At 46.2% G+C, this 13,208-nt stretch overlaps 1 long non-coding RNA gene across 5 annotated transcripts in view; it reads right to left on the reverse strand.

Annotated features, from left to right (window-relative positions):
• Window positions 1-2,276, reverse strand: part of LOC109445784 (uncharacterized) — a 34,599-nt gene extending 32,323 nt beyond the window's left edge. For 2 of the 5 annotated variants that reach the window (XR_012494088.1, XR_012494087.1), the window contains exon 1: window positions 1,270-2,224. This is a non-coding gene — a long non-coding RNA (uncharacterized LOC109445784). Of the gene's footprint in view, window positions 1-1,269 lie in introns of all 5 variants that reach the window. The other 3 variants (XR_012494086.1, XR_012494090.1, XR_012494089.1) reach the window with 3 other exon arrangements.
• Between the last annotated feature and the right edge of the window lie 10,932 nt (window positions 2,277-13,208).

Here is a 13,208-nt window from a genome sequence, read left to right on the forward strand (position 1 = left end):
ATCAGCGGTGGGAACGACAAACAAGGTTTCCCATGAAGCAGGATGTCATGACCCATGGCCGTGTCCACCTGCTCCTGCGTAAGGGGATTCCTGTTACAGAGCAAGGAGGATTGGAGAAAGAAAGTGCAAATCTATTGGGGGTTGCACTGTGGATGAGTGTTCTTAACATGGTCAATGTTAAAAAAGGCGTGAAAGATATTCCTGGTCTCACTGATACTACTGTGCCTCGTCGCCTGGGGCCCAAAAGAGCTGGCAGAATCCGCAAACTTTTCAATCTCTCTAAAGAAGATGATGTGCGCCGGTATGTTGTGAGAAAGCCCTAAACAAAGAAGGTGAGAAACCTAGGACCAAAGCACCCAAGATTCAGCGTCTTGTTACTCCATGTGTCCTGCAACACAAACGTCAGTGTATTGCTCTGAAGAAACAGCGAACTAAGAAAAATACGAAGAGGCTGCAGAATATGCTCAACTTTTGGCCAAGAGAATGAAGGAGGCTAAAGAAAAATGCCAGGAACAGATGGCCAAGAGACATAGGCTGTCCTCTTGGGAGAGCTTCTACCCCTAAATCTGAGTCCTGTCAAAAATGAGATTTTCTAAGAGTAACAAATAAATAAGATCAGACATCACATCTCAAAAAATAAAAAAGATAAATCGAATCACATCAGGCACTAGGATTTCAGGTATGAATCTGGGGGCGACCACAAGCATTCAGACCACAGCCAAAAGAGCACAGAATGTAGTTGTATAAATACAAATACATATTCCAAGAAGCCACCAAGGTTCCCACTTTTCTGCACTACCCTTTGGAAATCCCAAAGAGCCAGTTTACACAAGGCTTGGGTCAAGCCTCGTTTCTGACCCAAGAGTTCATGACCCAGCTTGACCACCCATCTTGTTCAGGACACCCTACTGGTAAGTGCCAGGATTTGGGTCTATATCTGACTAGGAAGCTTCCGGAGGGAAGTGTACCCTGGCCCCCAGGAGACTCACATAGTCCCCTGTATTTTCCTTTCACAACACTTCTCACAATTTGTAATTACATGATTATATATTTGTGAGGATGGTTTACGGTCTGTCTCCCCCACTGAGCTGTCAGCATTTTGCACTCAGGAACGGTTCAGCAAGCTTGCCCGACAGTTTCATGGGGCCCACGCTTCCGGTCTCCAGATCCCGCCCACTTCCCGCGGGCCCCACCTACCCACCACAAGGCCCCGCCCCATTCACGCAGGCCCCGCCCCATTCACGCAAGCCCCGCCCCTCCCCAGTTTACCAAGGGGGAAAGTGGGCTGCCGGCCGCCCCAGCACACAGCGATGCCTGGCCCCCGGGCAGGTTCTCCCGCCGTCCCTGCCCCGGGCCGGGCCCCTCTGCCATGCTCTGCGGACCGCGGAAGGCCCAGGTTCAGCGCCCGTAGTCTGGGAAGAGCTGGAGGTCCTGTACAGCCTGGAATTTCAGTCACCCCTCGAAACCCAATCCCGGCCAGTGAAAGGCGACAGTCCGCAGTTCCCTCGCGAAAAGGCGCATCAGAAAGCAGGGGCCCGAGGGCAGCCGCCTTCCTGTTGACCGCCATCGGGAGTTGAGAAGCCTGGGAAGGGAAGCGCCCACGACGGAGCTTATGAGGTTTCTTAACTACTCAGGTCTCTGCTTTCCACAAATCCGCCAAATTTGGTGGGCCCGGGCCTAGAGAGGAGCTCATGGCCAGGCAGAGGAGTGGGTGGTGCTGTGGGAGGGGCCTGAGCAAAGGGGCGGAGCCCTCGGCGAGACAACGCGATCCTGACGAAGAGGGGGCGGGGACTGATGGTAGGTGGGCGGGGCCTAGTGAGACGCTGGCCTGGGTAGGCATCTCTGCCCAGTGCTCAGCGCGGAGATTCCATGAGGGTCAAAGACAGGGTGAACAGTCTCGGTCTGACAGGTGGTCCTCTGCGACCAGTACATCCTTCCACCCTATGGACACTGAGCTTTCAAAAATGTACATTCTAACCATTGTAGTGGTTTTTCCCCCACCTTCAGAGTAAAATCCGAAGCTTAAATGCAAGATTATAAGCGCCTTTATTCAGTACTATTTCAAGTCAACTTATTATTACCTTGTAGCATTTTCTAAAAATACGTCAGCATTAAGATACTTTTAAAAACAACTCCTAAAATGTGATGAAGTTGCATAGAACTAAATACACACACAAGTGTATGTAAAACTGGTGAAGTCTATACAAATTCAGTGGATTGTATCAATGTCATTTCCTGTGATATTGTACTGTAGTTATGCAAGATGTTTTATTTCTCACAAATACATGTGAATATATAATTGTCTCAAAATGAAGTTTTTTATTTTTTAATAAGAAACTGGGATTGGATATATAACAGAAAATAAGTTCTAATAAGCTATTTTTTAAAGGGTATTTTTATAGATACCATGTGTCCCCTTGAAAGGTGCTTCAGGGCACAAGTCAGATCTGATTAATTTCTGTAATAGTCACAATAAGCTAGACATTAGGCTAGGGCATTGTACATAATACAAACTGATTTCAATGAATTCCCAAGCCACAATGTAGCACCGAACTTAATAAACACACTCGCCAGTGTTAGGGTCTGGAAGACAAGGGCCCTTGCCTTCAGGGAGCTGGCAAGAGGAAACAGGAGTAAACCCACAAATACAATACCGTATGATCAGTGCAGTGAGGAAGGGAAAAATGGGTTCACCAAGAGCATTCAGAGAGGGCTTCCTGAAGGAGGTGGGCTTACCTAGAACTCCATGAAGATTAAGCTTCTTGGACCCTTTAAGGCCATGGGAGAGACCCAAGCAAAGGGTCACATGATAATATGTCTTTGTAAAATTTCAAAAACTAAGATGTTTTAATGGCCATTATAATCACTGTTTTTCATTCTGTCTTTCCTTATCACACTTCCCTTCCATCAGATGACATTGTCCTGGCTGAGGGTATTTTGGGGTCTTGCTAAGAGGAGGCTGAGTTGGGAAAATTCTGTCTTAACCATAATTTGGAAAGGCGCTTTGAGAACTTTCAAATAAAACAAGTGAGAAATTCCAGACTCCTGATGTGGATAATAAGAAGAGTGCCTTCTTTTGTATCTTTAAATATAATTATGAAATCCTCTAGAGAAAATTCATATAATAAAAAAATAGTTTGTGAAACAAAAGAAATAAAGATGAGCAATGAAATTGAAGTAAATTATTCTGACACTAAGAATAACAAAATAAATTTCAGATAATGCCCCACACAGTAATTCATTGCGAAGAGACATATTTCAAATAAAAATAGTAATTAGGCTTTTGGATTAATAATGTAATGAAGAAGAGTGAATCATAGGAACATATTTGTTGTGGGGTTGGAATAAATAGTTCCAAACTAGCCATATAAAAAACAAATTTTGATCAACCGCACTAGAAGAGAGGCTGAATTATCTTTCTGTTTTCTCTACAGAAATATAACAAAATCATTGTTGGTATGAAGAAGGGATTAAAGAGTATGCAGCCAGACAATATAGGAAAATAATTATAATAAAGGATGCCAAGTAACTAATACAAAAATATTGTGTATTTTTCTGAATTTCGTGATGCTTGCAGGACAGGACAACTTTTAAAATTTTGTATTTGTTGTGATTCCTTTTATCCTTCTGACCAAACATTCACATTCATGCTTAACTTTGTATTCATAATTTTGCATTCTTTTCTTAGAGCAACAGGAACTGTCTAAGCATCAGGCCTCGTAAACTTGGATCAGTCTGTATCTCTGGAACTGAAGGGCATGCCTTGGCCCCTGCTGACCTCTTTCACCCATCACCCACCTACCCGCAAGCACACAGACACACCAGAATGTTCCAAGTACAAACACTACACCCGTGTTATTTTGCCCAATCTTTACAAAAACCCGTTAAGCTAGGTATGTGTTTTATTCCTACACAGAGGGCTTAAGGACAGAGCAGGGATTTGTATCCAGATAACCAGGTTCTAGCATCCATAATGCTTGCCCCTCAATGCCGGTCACATTTATAGCATTTATCAAGAGTTTTTGATTAAAAGTGCTAGAGATATATAGGCATTATCATTCAACCCTCATAACAACCTGGGGAGACAGGAACTATTATTTTCCTTAATTTACAGAAGAGGAAACTGAGGCTTGTCCGAGGTCACACATCTCCCCAGCAGAGGGCGTTGGAAAGCCTCAGTGAATTGTTTCTGCTCCCTTGGATGTTCCCTGTCTGTCTTACATGCAAACATTTCCAGGCACCTTTTCCTTTACCTGACCCAGAACCCTCCCTCTCCACCTCCATCTTGCTCATTTATACTGTATTTTAAAGCATCTGCTCTTCTGAGGAAGCATCCTTGTCACTTTCTCCAGGGCTAAGATAGCTGCTGTTTTGCCCTCATAGCAGCTTGTTCTCATCTCGGCCTGAGCAGCCCCAGTCAGGCTGGGCTGAGAGAACAGGCTCATTGCTCCATCTCCGCCACTGGACCATGAAAAAACATGGAACAGTTGTTGAGAAACACACCTCTTGTTTTAAGGCACTGAAATTGTAGAGTATGCTTGTTTCTGCAGCATATCCTGACTGATACACCTCCAAAATTATGAGACACATGGACAGCTAGCAGCCATGCTTCCAGCCCAGTGGAGAAAGCTGATCTAAGAAAATGAGACCAACAGAGCGAGGCAGGAATGGAGAGTGTCTAGTGATCAGTAGAGATTCCTGGTTCTAGGTATCTCTGAGGCCCAACTGAACCCCTGTATCCCTTATGCATTTGTATAAATCTGGGCTGCCTCTCAGAGAATACCCCAAAACACATTCAAATCACCATATGACTGAGTTCCAGAAATGTCCTAAATGCAAGAGAACCCTAACTGGAATAAACCTCAAAGACCCAGTCCTCTGAAAGAAGAGTGATCTGCCCAGAGTTGCTTCAGAAAATTGCTTAAAGAATCCATGTGAGAGGTACCAGCTGTCCTGACGTCCAGAGGTGCACACCATGACGCTGGCTCTGCTGGAGAAGCTCACATTGAGGAATCAGCCAGTGAACATTCCATTTCTTAAATCCTACGTCAGCGTCTCCTATTGTGAGGGTCTCAGGAGAGTGAGTGTCCACAAACCAGAAAGCCGTTTTTGAAAAGACAAGTGGGGGGAAATGCAGTGGAAATGTGGGCTCTGTGTGTTGAGAATGCAGCCCTCCAGCCCTTGCTGAGGCGGAAGGAAGGGGGACAGGAGCTTTGGAAAGCCATAGGCAAATGAGCGGTGCAGGGGGTAGGAGGAGGCTGAGTTCCTGGGACCTGGCCTGAGATTTCTTGGGTGTGAGCCCTGGAACAGTCACCTGGGCTTCTGGACCCTCATTTGAATTTTTACAAAACTGGAGTGAGCTGAGAAAGAGACCTAGGAGTGGATTAGGAAACCCCAGCTCAGAGGTTTCTGGATTGAGTGTTCCTTCCACTCGCAGCTGTAGCAGACACTTTGCGGGGTGGGGTGCCTGCCCAACCTGCCTGCTTCCCTGGGAGCTGCAGCTACCCCACCCACACACAGAGCCTTCTTGGTGACAGCTCTGGTGCCAGCCGAGGTGGCACAGACAGAGATGAAGAGCAGACATGTGATGGGAACAAAGACCATGTGACTCTGGCGTGTCGCAGGCAGTCCCCTGGACTTTCCACGACCTTGTCTCTCCCTTTGTTTGTTTAAGCCAGTAGAGTGGGTTCAGCAATGGTTCTTAACATTTTCTGAGCCTCAGACCACTCTGCAAATCCAAAGAGGACATGGGCACCATTCCCCAGAAAAAAGGCACATGAGCACACGAAGTAACAGACAAACAGCATCAGGGGCATTGCCGACCCCTGAAGTGGATCCGTGGACCCCAGGTTAAAAACGCCTAGCCTAGAGGCTGAGGAAATGTAGATAAAGAAGGCTGAATGGAGGGTCCCAAGACCATGGCTGACGGCCAGTATGGTGTAAGGTTCAGGGAGACCCAGATTCAAATTCTAGTCTCGGGAACAGTTGTATATGAGAATCTGTATATGGGAGAGGTGGGTAACACACGTGCAGAGAGTCAAAAAACACAAAGGTACAGCTTAATGAATCATCGTCAAGGGCATGTCTGTGGAACTCCAAGTCAAAGGACGAGAACATTGCCAGCTCTCAAGAAACCTCCCTCCTACTTCTTTCCGGTTGTAAGCCATCCCCTTTCCTCCCACCCACCCAAGGACAATCATTGTCATTTACCATAATCATTTCCATGCTTCTCTCACAATGTTACCATCCCATGGTGCATCCCGAAACAGAGTGATTTCCTTTTGCTGATTTTTGAACTTGATATAAACGAAAGCCTACCATTTGGAATTCTTTGGGGTCTGGCTTCTTTCCTTGAACATTGTTTGTGAGATTTTTTCCATGTTGTTGAATACATCCATGATGTGTTAACTTCCATTCCTGTGTGGTATTCCATTCCACGACTACCGCAATTTATTTAGTCCCTCCACCGTTGGTGGGCACTTGGGTTTTTTCCAGATCGGGGCAATTACAAATCATGTTCCTACGAACATTCTGGTTTGTGTGTCCTGATGGCTTGGACTCACTTTTGTAGGCCCCACACCCATGAGTGGAAATGCTGAACCATAGGCTATGGATATTTCCAACAGAGCAGATAATGGCAAATGGTTTTCCAAAGCGGAGGTATCGATTTACACCCTCCACAGTGTGTGTACAAATGCTTGTTGTTCCCGTCCTCTCTCCCTCCCTTATCTGTTTTTCAGACGCTTCCAGTTTAGGTCATTGAGGTATTTGGACCATCTCAGGTGAAGCAGGATGCAGAGTCCTGGGTGGTAGTACCAAACCTTTACTCTCCTGACGGCCCCTGTAGTGCCCAGAGGGCAGCGAGCTCTGTAACTCAGCTTCCTGCCCAGCACCAGGCTCTTCCTGGGGCTGACAGTGACAGGGAGCTGTCTGGAGAGCCCAGGCTGACTGACTCATGGAGGGAGTGAGGGCCGGGGAAGGCAGACTTAGACTCAGGAAACGGCCCATGTTTAGGACATCTGTATGCTCTCTCCACATGACCATTAATGGGTTCTGTTTGGGGCACACCTGTGCACCCATTTCTTCCTCAGAGGGGTCAAAAACACCACCACCTGCCTGCCTCTTAGGTGGGGGCACTCCTGGGCATCACAAAATGCGAGGTAAGAAAGCCATCAGAAAAGACTTTTAAAATACAGGTCACATGTGGTTTGTATTACTTCCTGATTTGGCTCATGAGAGTAATATACAAAACCACACCTTCCCTCTTTTTCCTCCTATCTATAAAAATTGTATGATGGATTTTTTTACTTCTTACTTCTACCAAAAGCCTAGCTGGAGCCTGTGGGGTTTGAAGCAGGGGAAGAAAGCCATCCGGGTGTAGATTCCTACTGCAGGGAAGTATTAATACCCAACGAGAAGTACTTCACGTCACCACTCTCAAGTGACGGTTGGAATCCCCTAGTTACAGCCTGCGGGGCACCCCTGCAGTGTCACACATTGAAAATTCCTGGATGATGATAACCGTGCGAGGGCTCTCTAGCAGATGTCACTTCTATCTCAGGAAGAGAAGGGGAGGGCAGCTAAGGACATTTGACACTGAGTGCCAGGCACGGCGCTTCTTGGACATATTTCAGACGGGCTTTATTATCCTTATTTTCCAGTGGGGAAAACTGTCTCAGAGCAGCAAAGCTTTCCCAAGATAACTGAGCTAGCGAGCAGGCTGCAGACCGTCCTGCTCCGAAAGCGTGGGCTTTCCACGCCAGCTCTGTTTCAGAACCACACTTTCTCATCGATGCTGCCAGACCGGGAGACTCTATACACGGCAAATGTCACAAAGTCCACCGTCAGAGAATTGGAGAATCACCCCACAAAACCTCTGAGCATCTAGTGAATGTGGTGTGGGAGAAGGGCTAACGCAGTTTCTAGTTCCGGTCCTTTCTGAAGCTTAGCTGCGTTTCCTGCCCTTGGAGGACATGATGTGTCCCCATATCCCTCCCAAGCATGGGCTTTTTTTTTTTTTTATTATTGAGCAGCAAGAATAGGTTTTTGTTTCTGGTAATCACATGAACCCTGGTTAAGATAGAAACAAATTGATCTCTCGCTTTGTTGTTGTTTTTTCTCTCTCACTTTTCCAAACCCTTCTCAGAAGCCCCAGCGATATTTCTGAAGTCTCAGACACCAAAAATGTCTCCATGTCTGGTCAAGTTGAGGAGCACGGACAAGTGTGCCTGCCTTTGTCTTCCTTTAGTAACAAGTTCTGTAGTGGACACACCTACTCTTTCGCCCAGGTGCTTCCTGGGTTTACAGGAAGCAGAGCCTCATGGGAGAGGCTGGGGTTTGGGTATTAGAGCAGAGTTTGAATCTACCCTAACACCAAACAGACTTGAGCAAGCAGCTTCACCTTCCTGACCCTCAGTGTTTCCTTAGCTGTAAAACGGGAATAATAATATCTCCATCTGTATTAGTTTCCTAGGACTGCCATGACAAATACCACACACGGGGTGACTTCAGCCACAGAAACGTATTTTCTCATTCTTCTGAAGCTGGAAGATCAACGTGTCAGCAGAGTTGATTTATTCTGAGGTCTTTCTCCTTGGTTTGGAGACTATAGTCTTCTCCTTGTGTCTTCACATGGTTGTCCCTGCGACTGTGTCATCTGCGCCCATCTTTTTCTAAGGACACCAGTCATACTGGATTAGGACCCACTCCTGATGACCTCGTTTTAACTTACTTACCTCTTGAAAGTTCCTATCTCCAAATACAGTCACATCCTGAGGCACTGGGGGTTAGTACTTGAACATAAAAATTGGGGGAGAAGGAGAATTAGCCCATAACACCATCACAGGTGGTTTTTTAACGATCTTAGAAAACAACCAAACCAATGCATAGAAGGTATAAATAAGGGGTGAAGGCCTCAGGCTCAGCCCAGCCCTATTCACCCACCATGGGAGCCAGGCACCCCCTTGGTGGAGCAGCTCAGCCTGGCGTGGAGAAGGTCAAGGTCTCAGGCAGCTGCAATGCTGCAGAGTACTGCGTGCAGAACCCCTGCAAGGGTGCCCTCTGGTCCGAGTTCCAGCCCGAAGCAAACCCTTCCGGGAGCCCAGATATTGGGCCTTTCTCTAAGGACGGAGGGAAGTTTGCTAAGGAATACTTTCAAGCACAGTGATGAATGAGAGCCTCCACGACTCCAGAAAACACTTTTTCTAGCCCAATGACTTTTACATATTTCAGATCTTTCCTGCAGCCTGATACTATAGCCAAAATGCTACAGGAATTGACAAGTCCATTCCAATAAGGAACCTGGGTGAAGGAGCAAACTTTTAAATAATAATGATCTGGTTCTTTCAATGAAATGCTTTAAGATAAACAAAAACCTTATCACCAAATATATAAAAATACAATTCTTTCATAAGTGAAGTGCTAGTGTTTCTATACCTGGAATATCGTATAGGTTTTATTTACTGGATGTTTACATTTTAGGAAGAAAGTATTGATTTTTTTTTCCGATAAATTGAATATTGATAATTTGTTGTTGTTAAGACTTTTATGCTATAACAAAATTTGTTCTTTTCTCATGAATTGACAATATTCAAATAAAGACAAATAAAGACAATTGGGGGAAAAATAGGTTTCACTAATCACATATCTTGGCTTTTCTAAATGACAAGATTATTTTCTCTTTAACACTACATGGGAGTTGTTTCTTAACAAACTTGTTTGGAAGAATTAATGTTGTGTTAGCTTGCCCCATCTGGTATATGAAGGAGATTTGATCTTTATCTTCTTAAGTTCCTCTACTTTATAGTTGTGGTTGTACTTTTAAAAAAATACCACATTATTTCATGCCTTTAAACAATGTTTAACATGTGACCTACAGACACATTGCAAATGGTTAAAAACAAAATAAGGTGAAAATATTATAGCCTAAAAGAATTCTTACTGTCACAAATGTTTTACTTGGATGATAGGCCTTTGATTTAATTTGGGACATTTTTCAAAGGCTACTTTTTGTTTGTATTATCCATCTTTGAAGAGCTTGGAAATAAATTTTCTGCTTCATTCATCAAAAAAAGTTGTGAGTATTACTTTCATTGGAACCTCAGATTTTTCAAGGACAACTTCATTTCAGTATTCTCTCCTGTTGTTCACGTAAACCTTGGGACTGTCCCGGGCCTCCCGATATTTTGGTAACCAATCTCCAGAACCGAGACCTCGTGTCCCAGAGTCTTGTAGGAAATCTGTGGTGCTTGCACTTGAGACCTGTGCTCCAGGAGGGGGTAGAAGGTGGCAGAGGCAGCTCACTCGTCTCTAACAGAAGATGTTCACGTCATCCTTTCCATGCTGGAGAATCCTGCTCTACAGTGACAACTTCTCAGGGCAGGCGGCATTGTCCTTGCTGCTCCCACTGAGCCGCCATTCAGGGCCCATGCTTCGCCCTGCCAAGCTCCTGGAGAGCTCTGGATCCTACCCGAGTGGTCATCAGCCACCAGTGCCAGCCATGTGAAAAGAGGCCACTTTACATTTGATACAAAGCGTCAGCTGGTCTCATTCACAGTGCCCGGAACATGCTAAGCTCCGGACGTAGGGCTGGAAAGTGGCACTTGAACACAAACTGCCTTTCCTGCCTCCCCACCACCAGGCTTTCTCAGGCCAAGGGGAACATACAGTGGCTTGTCTTTTCCACCCCTTGTCTCCCCAGATGTCAAGAGATGTTGTTCTGGGGAACAACTCAAGAAAAGCCCTATTCTCCTCACTCCTCCTCACCTGCCAAGGAGCCCAGGCCCGCAGGTGCCTGGCCAGGCTGAGGAGATGCCAGGAAATGTCAGAACATTCACTCTGGTTGAGAAGTGGCCTCCTCTGTGCCAAGTCCCAACCTTCTCTACTCCATCGGGGGGCCTGGTTCTCGTGAGCAGCATCTGTCTGCCCAGGCCTCAAACCTCAGCTCCTGGCTGCACTTCACACAAACGCAGGTGACCCCGTGACCAGGGCCTTCCTCGGGGCCTGGTTCCTCCTCTGACAAAGCCCTGCTCATTTGAATCACTGAGTCGGGAGTCCCAGAAATAAGAGGAGCCGGAAGACTGATGACATTGCCCAAAGTGCTCTTTTTACAGATGGAAAGATTCGCGTGCGAGTGGGAGAGGGACCTTGGAGAATATCATCAGGTCCAGGGGTTCTCAACCCCGGCTGCAGTTCGAATCACCTGGAGGAACTTGACAAAACGAGATCCTGATTTAGATGGGCTGAGATGGGGGGGTACGGGGGGTGGCAGGCAAGACCCTTCAGTGGAGTCCATGTTGAGAATCCCTAATCTGGTTCAACCCACTTATTCTACAGACAAGAAAAACTGATGTCCTGACAGAAGGGGCTCTTGAGATGGTTAATCTTGTCCAATCAATCTGTTTTACAGATGGGGAAACTGAGGCCCAGAGAGGTTAAGTAGAATCGCCCACACTGTTCCATAGCTAGAAAGCGATATTTTTTACTATTTTGAGCAGCTGGACTTTTGTCTCAAAATGGTTCTACTTCCATCATGTGTAGTTCTATTATCATAAAGCTCTGCTTGGAACCCATCGTGTCTCCCTACTGCTCAAGAAGTAAAGTCTGTATTCCATAATACGGTTCCTAGGCCCCGTCCCAACCTGGCCTCACCTACATTTCTAAAAGAATCACCTCATACCCAGGCAGGAGGGGTCTCTGCCCTGGACCCCTCACCTTACAGGGCTCCACTCTGACCTTTTCCTTTCCGGCTATGTCACTCCTCATGGGACAAAGAGTCCACAAGGTCAAGGAGACATGCTCATCTGAGTACTCTGCACCTCAGAATATCCCAAGTTCACCTGTAGGGCCTGCACAGGCCTCTAATGTACATCTTTCTAAAAACAAATAGTGCTGCTAGGCCTGAGGGAAGGCCTCACAGCAGCGGCTGATTGGGGGGTGGGAGTATGGCTGGAGCTTGGACATGCAGCTTGCGGGCCCACGCGTGTGCAGGTAAGCCTGCACCTGGAGCTGAGTGGAGTCCAGAGCGGGAAGAATAAAGGAACAGGCTTTAGGCTGGGAGCTGTTTCCTCTCTTCTGGGGAATCCAAAAATTCTAAGTTCCAATGAGGCCTTCTAAGTTGTGAAGGTAAGTATTTGTCAAATAGAACATAGTTAACTGTTTGATTGATACATTTTAAATCTTTAGACATGGTATGTAGGCCTCCATTTGAATCCTTGCTTTGGCCTTCCCTGCACACAACGGGGAGGAGGGGTGACCCCTGAGGGACTCAGGAGGGACGGGTGGTAGTCAGACTTGCTGTTGGCAGGTAAGGGGCTCAGCCCTCCCGTACGTAGGACATCTGCACTGGCCATTCCTGGAGGGACTGCAGGCTGTACTTACGGTATAAAGAACATATACGAGTATAGGGTTGATGTGAAATGGAACCTAATGTGGTGTCCGCTAGGCCCTGGTTGGTGAGTACTTCCTTTCTTCCTGAAAAGCAGATCTTAGAAAATCCTGCTTTTAAATTCCTAGGTTGTGGTCTTCTTTTCCACAACAGAATCTCCATGGAATATAGGAATCCTAGGAATAGGACGGCTAGGTCACAGGATATCTCAGATATTTAATTTGCCTGAGTAATTCCAGATTGTTTTTTTAGAAGGGCTGCAGCTGTCTGCCATCACACCAGCTGTTCGTGAGGGTTCCAGGGTCCCTGTGTCTCTGCCAACACTTGACATTACTCAGCTTTCTAATTTTTGCCAGATCACTGGAAAAAAAGTTATATCTCATTGTTGCTCTAATTCGCAAATTTTAAACATTACTGTCTTAGTCTGTTCAGGCTGCTATAACAGGAAACCATAGACTCGGTGGCTTAGAAGTGGCAGAAATTTCTCACAGTTCTGGAGGCGGGGAGTCCGAGATCAGGGTGCCACAATGGCGGGGTTCTGGTGAGGGCTCTTTTCTGGGTTGTAGATGGCTGTTTTCTCATTGTGTCCTCACATGATGGAGACAGCAAGAAAGAAACTTGGGGTCCCTTTTCATAAGGGCACTTATATCCATTCAAGAGGGCTCTACCTTCATGACCTAATTACCTCCCAAAGTCCCCACCTCCTGATGTCACCATGGGGTTAGGATTTCAACACATGAATGCTGGGGGACATGTTCAGTCCATAACAATTACTAACGATTTTGAGCAGCTGATGACGTGCCAAATCCTCCCACTGACCTAT

This window comes from Rhinolophus sinicus, linkage group LG02 (genome assembly GCF_036562045.2).
Source record: "Rhinolophus sinicus isolate RSC01 linkage group LG02, ASM3656204v1, whole genome shotgun sequence".
In the NCBI taxonomy this organism is placed as follows: Eukaryota; Metazoa; Chordata; class Mammalia; order Chiroptera; family Rhinolophidae; genus Rhinolophus; species Rhinolophus sinicus.